This window comes from Ostrea edulis, chromosome 5, assembly GCF_947568905.1.
Source record: "Ostrea edulis chromosome 5, xbOstEdul1.1, whole genome shotgun sequence".
In the NCBI taxonomy this organism is placed as follows: domain Eukaryota; kingdom Metazoa; phylum Mollusca; class Bivalvia; order Ostreida; family Ostreidae; genus Ostrea; species Ostrea edulis.
The window spans coordinates 72082154-72091309 of record NC_079168.1 but is presented as its reverse complement, the minus strand read 5'-3'; the positions used below and the strand labels follow the sequence as shown (position 1 = coordinate 72091309).

The following is a 9156-nucleotide window of genomic DNA, read 5'->3' as shown; positions in this document are numbered from 1 at the left end:
AAGTAATGCTTTGATTTTGATTACAGGTGTGGTCTTTAAAAAAATTAATGCATGGCAAGGTTGATAGTGAGACTAATAAATTCTTTCAGCAGAATTCAGCTAGACACAAAAAAAAAAAGACAATCACTACAGCCTTCCAAGAAGATGGACTGCCTCACAATAGTTTCCTTGAGGACTGTCTTGAAATATCCAGAGTGTAAGGTATGTATTTTGTACACCATGAAAATCAGCTTATAGTTTAGCTGTTATCTAATTAGAGGGAATTTTCAATAGGGACTGGGTCTTTTCATTTGCTGGACCCTTATGTAACAATGACACTGTTCTTCCACCCCTGTTAGATCCACTATAACTTTAAGGAAAATAATTGGATCATCCTGTCCCACCAATATGCACATCTACAAATGAGAATGAAGCATTGCACAAAGTTTCAAGACTATCCGATAAGCCATATAGGAGAAGTGTTCACAAGATTTTGTGACAGACAGAAAGACAGATGAAGTACAAAAACTATGTCTCCCCCTGGAAGAGGGGAGACATAATTAGAATTTTTTTTAGACAGAAAGGAATGAGATCTCTGATACAGATTTTGCTATGAATATATATCATGTTTTGCTGAGTGAAAACATTTTTTTCTTCTCTTTTATTTATACGTATCTAAGCACAAAGTAATTAATACTTTTCATACTTTCCCAATTTGAACATTTTATGTGTCAATTTTCCCAATTCTACGGACTCTGGACCCAGTTTGAAAATGGTAGGAAAACCCCTGCGAAGACTCAAATATGAAATCATTTTCAATTAGAGGTTAAAACATTTAGTGATGAATTAATTACTGGAATTTATGAGGACTACTGAGACATGTTAAAATGGTGTCACATTTGTCTTCAGATTCAAGAAACGGACTCTATCTGGAAAAGGAAAACAATATCAAAGCTCCTCTGTGAGAAGTTGGCCAAGGAAAGCATTCAGAAGAAAGTGGAGATTCATTGTTTTTACCAGATCCAGCAGATCACAGAAAGCATCTAGTAGGGGAGGTAAATGAAGCATCTTTTACTCCCTATATACAGGGCTTGAAGCTAACTTTTTATGTCACCAGTATTCCTTGTGACAAGACCTTTCCGTGGGTACCAACATTTTTGACACCTTGACCTTGGAGTTTGACCTACTTTTTGAAAACTTTAACCTTGCTAATAACTTTTGAACATTAAGTGATAGAGCTTTGATATTTCACATGAGTGTTCCATGTGACAAGACCTTTCCAGGGGTACCAACAATTTTGACCATGTGACCTTGACCTTGGAGTATGACCTACTTTTTGAAAACTTTAACCTTGCTAATAACTTTTGAACAGTAAGTGATAGAGCTTTGATATTTCACATGAGTGTTCCTTGTGACAAGACCTTTCCGTTGGTATTAAACCTTTTGACCTTGACATTTAACTTACTTTTAATTTTTTTTACATTGGTCATAACTTCTAAATGGTAAATATTAGAGCTTTCGTATTATACATGATGATTTCTTTTGACAAGATCTTTCTACTGGTACCAAGATATTTGCCCTTGTGACCTTGACCATCTTTGGAATTGGCCATTATCTGGGGCATTTGTGTTTCACAAACACATCTTGTTTTCAAATAAGCCTGAAAACTGTCAAATGTCATACAGATTATTGCTCAGGAAAAGATGTGCGCATTTGTCGAGCAAAATAAAAATGATATATATTGTGTATTAATTTAAGATGAAAAACATACTTGAATATGAATTTGCTCGACGCATGCACTGTATGTTTTCTGATAAGAAAACCACCTGAATTTGTGGATATTTTCATTGAAAATGGCATTTTTGCAATTTTATGCCAACTTCTAGCTCACGTCATATGACACAAATCATTTTGCTGATCAAACTGAGCAGATTTTGGGTTTGCTAATCCATACCTTATTTGAATGCCAGGGTTTGAGCTCCAAGTGAAATCATCAATATTTTGGTCCAAATGACTTTAGAAACTGTACCTACTTCTTTCATAAGTATATTTTCCAAAATGATGCTTTAGAAAATTAACTCATCTGACTGACGAAAACAAATGTCAGTCAGTCAGCCAGACTTTTAACCAGTCACGGAGTGACGGGCATACATTAATTTCGAGCCCTGTATATATTGCCAGACAAGTAGTCCAATCAGATTATAAACTTTAACTGAAAAATTTACAAGCCCATTCATAAATTAGAGACCGGTGGCAGTGCAGTGTTTCTCACCAATGCTACAATCCCTAAAATTATGCTATGTCAGTAATTCCCAAATGTCACTGGCATCAAACTTTCAATATACATAAATGAAAATTGTAAAACTTAAATTCTGTTGGCAAAGTTCAGCAAGAGAGGCATACATTTTGTTTCAAATCCCCTTATATAATTACATGTATTCATTTAGAATGTTTTCTTAGTTTCCAGGATTAAGCCAGCCAGTAGATGAGACTATTATATCAAAAATACATTTACTTGTACACGAGGGCACACAAAGCGTTGATGAAACAAAAAGACATTTCCGTCTGTTTGTAAAGGATACTATTTCACCAGGGAACACCATCTCAGAATTTAACAGATGCTTTTACCCCGCCAATAAGGATGTAAGAAATCACATTTACAGGGCACCGAGATTTTGCCAGTAAGTTCTAAATTTTTTTTTTCTCAGGTTCAAATGTGCTTTTCTGATCAAAATTTGTTAGTTGTCTGTCGTCGGCATAAACTTTTCACATTTTCATCTTCTTCTCCAGAACCACTGAGCCAATTTCAACCAAAACTTGGCACAAAGGGGAGATAATCACAAAATTAGGGTGGGGTCATTTAAAAATCTTCTCAAGCACCACTGGGCCAGAGGACCTGAAATTATCGTTAAAGATTCCTGACCTAGTGCAGATTCAAGTTTGTAGCTCACCTGAGCTGAAAGCTCAAGTGAGCTTTTCTGATCATTTTTTGTCCGTCGTCTGTCTGTCTGTCCGTCCGTCTGTTAAACTTTTCACATTTTCGACTTCTTCTCCAGAACCACCGGGTCAATTTCAACCAAACATGGCCAAAAGCATCCTTGGGTGAAGGGCTTTCAAGTTTGTTCAAATGAAGGGCCATGTCCGTTTCAAAGGGGAGATAATCATAAAAATGCAAAAATAGGGTGGGGTCATTTAAAAATCTTCTTCTCAAGAACCACTGGGCCAGAAGAGCTGAAATTTACCTGAAAGCTTCCTGACGTAGTGCAGATTCAAGTTTGTTCAAATCATGGCCCCTGGGGGGTAGGATGGGGCCACAAGTGGGGGGGGGGGGTCAAAGTTTTACATACAAATATAGGAGAAAGCTTTAAAAATCTTCTTCTCAAGAACCATTGGGCCAAAGAAATTGACATTTACATGAAAGCTTTCTGACATAGTGTAGATTCAAGTATGCAAAGGGTAGTTTGGGCCATAATAGGGACTAAGGTTTTACATGCAAATATATATGGAAAGTCTTCAGATATGGGCCAAAGTGACTCAGGTGAGCGATGTGGCCCATGGGCCTCTTGTTACAAATCATGATCCCTGGGGGTAGGATGGGGTCACAATAGAGACCAAAGTTTTACATGCGAATATATAGGGAAAATCTTTAGAACTGGACCAGGGTGACTCAGGTGAGCGATGTGGCCCATGGGCCTCTTTGTTAACCTATATCTTTTATTTGTGTGAAGATATTCAAACATTAAGAACAGACATATATATATATAAATCTTTTTTTCTTTCATTTTTTCATCCAGGGTAGTTTAGAACTGTGTGCATTGGTTTTGGGAGAATTTGGGCTGTTTAGGCTAAAATCCATTATGTAAGTTCATCTTTGTGGTGCACAAATTCCATATGGTCATTTCAAATAGTCAACATTGCTTCTATTTTCAATCTGAAATTCTACATGTATTTTGTTTGAGAGATGAAAACAATCCTCGAAACATTATCACCGTTATCTTTAATTTTCCATCATACTTGTGTCAAAGAGTTGAACTTTCTTTACCAGTAATTTTATATTGACTTCGCATTGTGTGATATATAAAGTTTTTATGATTTTATTTTCTGTCTAAGATATTCAATATTTAAAGGAAAAAGATAATGGTAGGAGATGGTAGGATAAATTCTAATTATTCAGAGAAACTTGATAAATACTGAGTTTGAGCTTATATACTCGATAACACAATAGAAGAATGCAATTTACTAGTTAAACTTTGATAGGATACTAAATTTAGGATGAGCCAATAAGATTATGTCTTGTTTTTCATGTTACAGGATTGGACAGAATATGAACACACACATCCAATACTTCAAAGATATTATGTTTGTGGAGGCAGATATTTTGATTGCATCCACTGTTTAGAATACATCCTTAAGGGAAGCAGACTGCCGCCTTTACCCAATGATATAATGATTAATCATAACTATATCTGTTTTGTACCAAATAGAAAGAGCATTGATTCAGGTCATTTTCAAATCCACTGGCATACATTGTACTATACATGCAACCTTTTCAAACTTTACATTTAAGATTTTATAAAGGAAATATCTTAATGTTTCACATGTTTACCTTTCACTGTGCTATGTAATTCATTATACCTGCCATTATGTCAGTCTTCCTGAACATAATTTGTTTTCTGCAATTTCATTGGCCAAGAGGCTTAATCCTGGGTTATCAGATTGAGCATTTATTAGCTCTTCTGAGCCAAAGGCTCAAAGAGCTAATGCTATGGCCATTTGTGCGGTGTGCGTAAACTTTTTAGAAAAAGGGCTATAACTCAAGAACCCCTTGGCCAATTTCTTTCAAATTTGTTAAAGGGTATCATTGGCCCAAGGGCTTTCATACATACTAAATAAAGGGATGTGACCCTTTAACAAGGGGAGATAATCAGGAAAATACAAACAAAAGTAGTGGTTGCTAAAAAATCTTCTTCTCAAGAACCACAGGGCAGATTATCACCAAACTTACACATAAGGATGAGGATATGTTGTAGATTAAAAATTGTTCAAGGCATTACCCTGGGGCAAAGGGCATGGTCTCAAGGTCACTTCAAAGTTGACCTAAATTTAAATTTTTTTTAAATTCCTTAAATCTTAGATATTTTAGTCATTATAAGGACTAGGATCATCAAATTTTGACAGTTGATGCATCTTAGGACCTTGTGTCAAGTTGTCTCAAAAGTAGGTCACGGTGACCTACTTTTTGAATTTTACAGGTATTTATTTTAAAATTAATTTTGATGCATATCTTGGACACTTTGAAGCCTATGATCATCAAAACTTGTCAGTTGGTGGATCATGGGACCTTGAAATTCGTCAACTGAAAAATAGGTCACCGTGACCTACTTTCTGAATTTGATGGCTTATCATTTATAGATATATTTTAAGTTGTTATTTCAAATACCGAGAGGTTTAGAATCATCAAATCTTGTAAGTTGATGCATCTTGAGGCCTTGAAACATATTTATTAAAAAAGTAGGTCACAGTGACCTACTTTTTGAATTTTGCAGATATTCAAATTTCACATTTTCAATTTTAGATGCATATTTTGGGCACTGTAAAACCTAGGATCATCAAACTTTGTCAGTTGATGCGTCTTCAGTCTTCGGTTTGTGTCGACCAAAAAGTAGGTCACCGTGACCTACTTTTGGTATTTGACAGCTAAATTACTATATTTCACACACTATTTGACCTACAATCATCAAACTTTGTCAGTTGATGCATCTTGAGTCTTCGGAGTGTATCGACCAAAAAGTAGGTCACTGTGACCTACTTTTGGCATTTGACAGTTATATTTATATATTTCAGTCACTAATTGACCTACAATCATCAAACTTTGACAGTTGATGCATCTTGAGTCAATGGAGTGTGTCGACCAAAAAGTAGGTCACCTTGACCTACTTTTGGAATTTGACGGCTATATTTATATATTTCAAATACTATTTGACCTACAGTCATCAAACTTTGTCAGTTGATGGGTCTTGCATGTTCGAAGGGTTTCGACCAAAAAGTAGGTCACCTTGACCTACTTTTGGAATTGGACACCTATATTTATACATTTCAGATACTATTTGACCTACAGTCATCAAACTTTGTCAGTTGATGCGTCTTGCATGTTCAAAGGGTGTTGACCAAAAAGTAGGTCACCTTGACCTACTTTTGGAATTGGACGGCTATATTTATATATTTCAGATACTATTTGACCTACAGTCATCAAACTTTGTCAGTTGATGGGTCTTGCATGTTCGGAGTTCGCTGACCAGAAAGTAGGTCACCATGACCTACGATTGGAATTTGACAGCTATATTTCAATATTCAGATACTAATTGGCTTAAAATCATCAAACTTTGTCAGTTGATATTTCTTGGGTTCTCAAAATGTGTAAACCAAAAAGTAGGTCACATTGACCTACTTTTTTTGAATTCTTAGGATTTAACTAAAGATTTAGAATACTAAGAGGCTAAGAATAGAAATGGTGGGGTTGTACAATTTATCAGAAGAGCGATTCTAGGCCCTTGGGCCTCTTGTATTTAGTATCCCATTGATTTTGTCAGCCCTATATAAGGAGCTGACTCAGATTTACTCACTCTGCTAGGTTAAAGAACTCTAAGGTTTGTACTTTTCACATGAATTTCGTGTTCGCCTCTTATCTTTTACATAGAGTAGGAAATGAACATAACATTGAGTTAGGGAACTATTTAGATTTTACATTATATGTAAATACCTTAGCAGAGTCAATTTACTTGGTTCAGGGTAGTATCAGATATTACTTTCTCAGAGTTTAAGTGTTTAGGCTATCTCAATGTTTCTATAGTTAGCCTTGTCCTATGTTACTTTTAGATGTATGGAAGCCTTTTAGTGTTATAACACTATATTTATGCCCCCATTCAAAGAAGAGGGGCATATTGGTTTGCACCTGTTGGTCGGTCGGTAGACCACATGTTGTCCGCTTAATATCTTAAGAACCATTCACTTGATCGTAATATATTTCATATGTGGGTTGGTTATGAAAAGAAGAGGACCCCAATTGTTTTTCAGGTCGAAATGTCAAGGGTCAATCTACTCTGGACATAGGAAGACACTGCCTGCTCAATATCTTGAGAACCCTTTGCTTGACAGACATCAAACTTGGTACACTGGTACATCTCAAGGAGTAGATTTGAGGTCATATGGTCAAAGGTCAAGGGGTAAACTGGACATAGTAATATATTGTCTCTTATGTTTTAAGAATTATTTGCTTGATTGACACCAAACCTGGTACAGCATAAGGAGTAGATGACCCCTATTGATTTTTAGGTCACTTGGTCAATCCACTCCTGACATAGGAAGATATTGTTTGCTCAATATTTCGAATTGATGATACTACTATCAATCAAATTATGCATATGTATAACCCTTTTCAATTTTGCACCATGGGGGCTTATATGTAATTGTTTTACAAACACCTCATGTTTTATAGTTTGTGAAAGCTTGTTAGGGTCATAACTTTAGATTTTCTTATTATGGTACTTGCCCGTCAGAGACTGGACATATTATGGTATGGTGTTGTCTGTCCGGACCTTGTAAGATGGGATACAGACTGAACCGTAAGCTCTAGAATCTTACAACTTGGTACATTTGATCACCATAAAAGGAAGATGCTTATTGTTTTTTAAGGTCAAGGTTGTAGGTTCACTTAATGGGAAAACCTTGTTCGAGAAAATTACAGATTCTTGAACTGAGTATTTTGAGGAAACATTACATAGAAAGTACATGATTTGTCAAATTTCTCCCAATATTCAACTGAGAACCTTATTCTGCAGAGTATTTGTATGGGTATGGAAAATGTGTATGTGGCTATGATTTTGATTTTTGTTTAAATTTTTGTTGTTGAAAATTACAGGTTTAACCGAGTCAGTTTTTGAGGAAATATACATGTATTAAATAAATGACGGTTTGACCTTTTAACTCCTCTCACAGTTTTGAAGCTAGGGTCTTTGTAAATAACTTCTTTGGTGTTTTAGAATATTTACAGATTGTTGATCATGGTCAATTTTGGGGAAATATTTTCCGCAGAGCTCTAGTTGTCTATCTACCGGCCTCCTGTCACTTTTAAGTTTAGGAGCTTTTATTCATGGAAAGAAAGTATGTGACAACCTGATGATGGCTGATACTATTTAAAGCCTTTTTATACGCCCGTCTTAAGATGGGACGTATTATGGTATGGCGTTCATGTCCGTCCGTCTGTTAGCTTTTTCGTGTCCGACCCGTAACTTAAATACTACAAGGCCTAGAATCATCAAACTTTGTCTGTAGATACATCTTGGGTAGAAGGTGTGTCGCACATTAAAACCAGGTCACTGTGACTTTTCATTAAGAAGATATCCGTCTGTCCGTCCGTCTGTTAGCTTTTTCGTGTCCGACCCGTAACTTAAATACTACAAGGCCTAGAATCATCAAACTTTGTCTGTAGATACATCTTGGGTAGAAGGTGTGTCGCACATTAAAACCAGGTCACTGTGACTTTTCATTAGGAAGATATGGCCATATATGGCAAAAACTTGTCCGACTCATAACTTGAAAACTATTAGACCTAGAATCACCAAAATTGGTCAACTAATGCATCTTAGGTAGAAGGTGTGTCGCATCCTACTTTAAGGTCACTGTGACATTTAATTAAGGTGATATAAAAAATGTTTTAATGGGTACAATCTATACTGTTAACAATATGTGACGGGCATATCATGTGCCGTGGCCGTGCACTTTATTCTAGAAATGGCATCAGAAAAACACCCTATGTAACCTTTTCTGCTTGTACTCATTTATTTTTATTGGAAAACTTATTACTTGTTATCAGCTACTCTAAAACAATATTGACTTGTGCTATAATAAATTTGTAAACTTTACAAGTCTTTTCATTTCAAACAAGGTGTTGAACAAGTTGTTGAACATCATCTGGGATTCACAACCAAACAGGTACAACATGGAAACAGTGTGTTCCATGATTTCTGTAGTGTAACAAGTCCAGCTGATCCCAAGTACACTGTACTATTGACAACGATTGTTTTTGATAAGCACAATAGAAGTTCTACTTTGGGAGAAGCTATAATTATTTTAGTCCTAGCATACACTGCTTCCTGTTAGAGTTAGGGTGCTGTATAA

General features: G+C 35.9%; 1 long non-coding RNA gene across 1 annotated transcript; it reads left to right on the top strand.

Annotated features, from left to right (window-relative positions):
* Positions 1 to 648: 648 nt before the first annotated feature.
* Positions 649 to 8900, top strand: LOC125651708 (uncharacterized). The gene is made up of 4 exons (XR_008803060.1): positions 649 to 1034; positions 2440 to 2660; positions 3774 to 3838; positions 4291 to 8900. It is a non-coding gene; the product is annotated as an uncharacterized LOC125651708 (long non-coding RNA).
* The last annotated feature ends 256 nt before the right edge of the window (positions 8901 to 9156 follow it).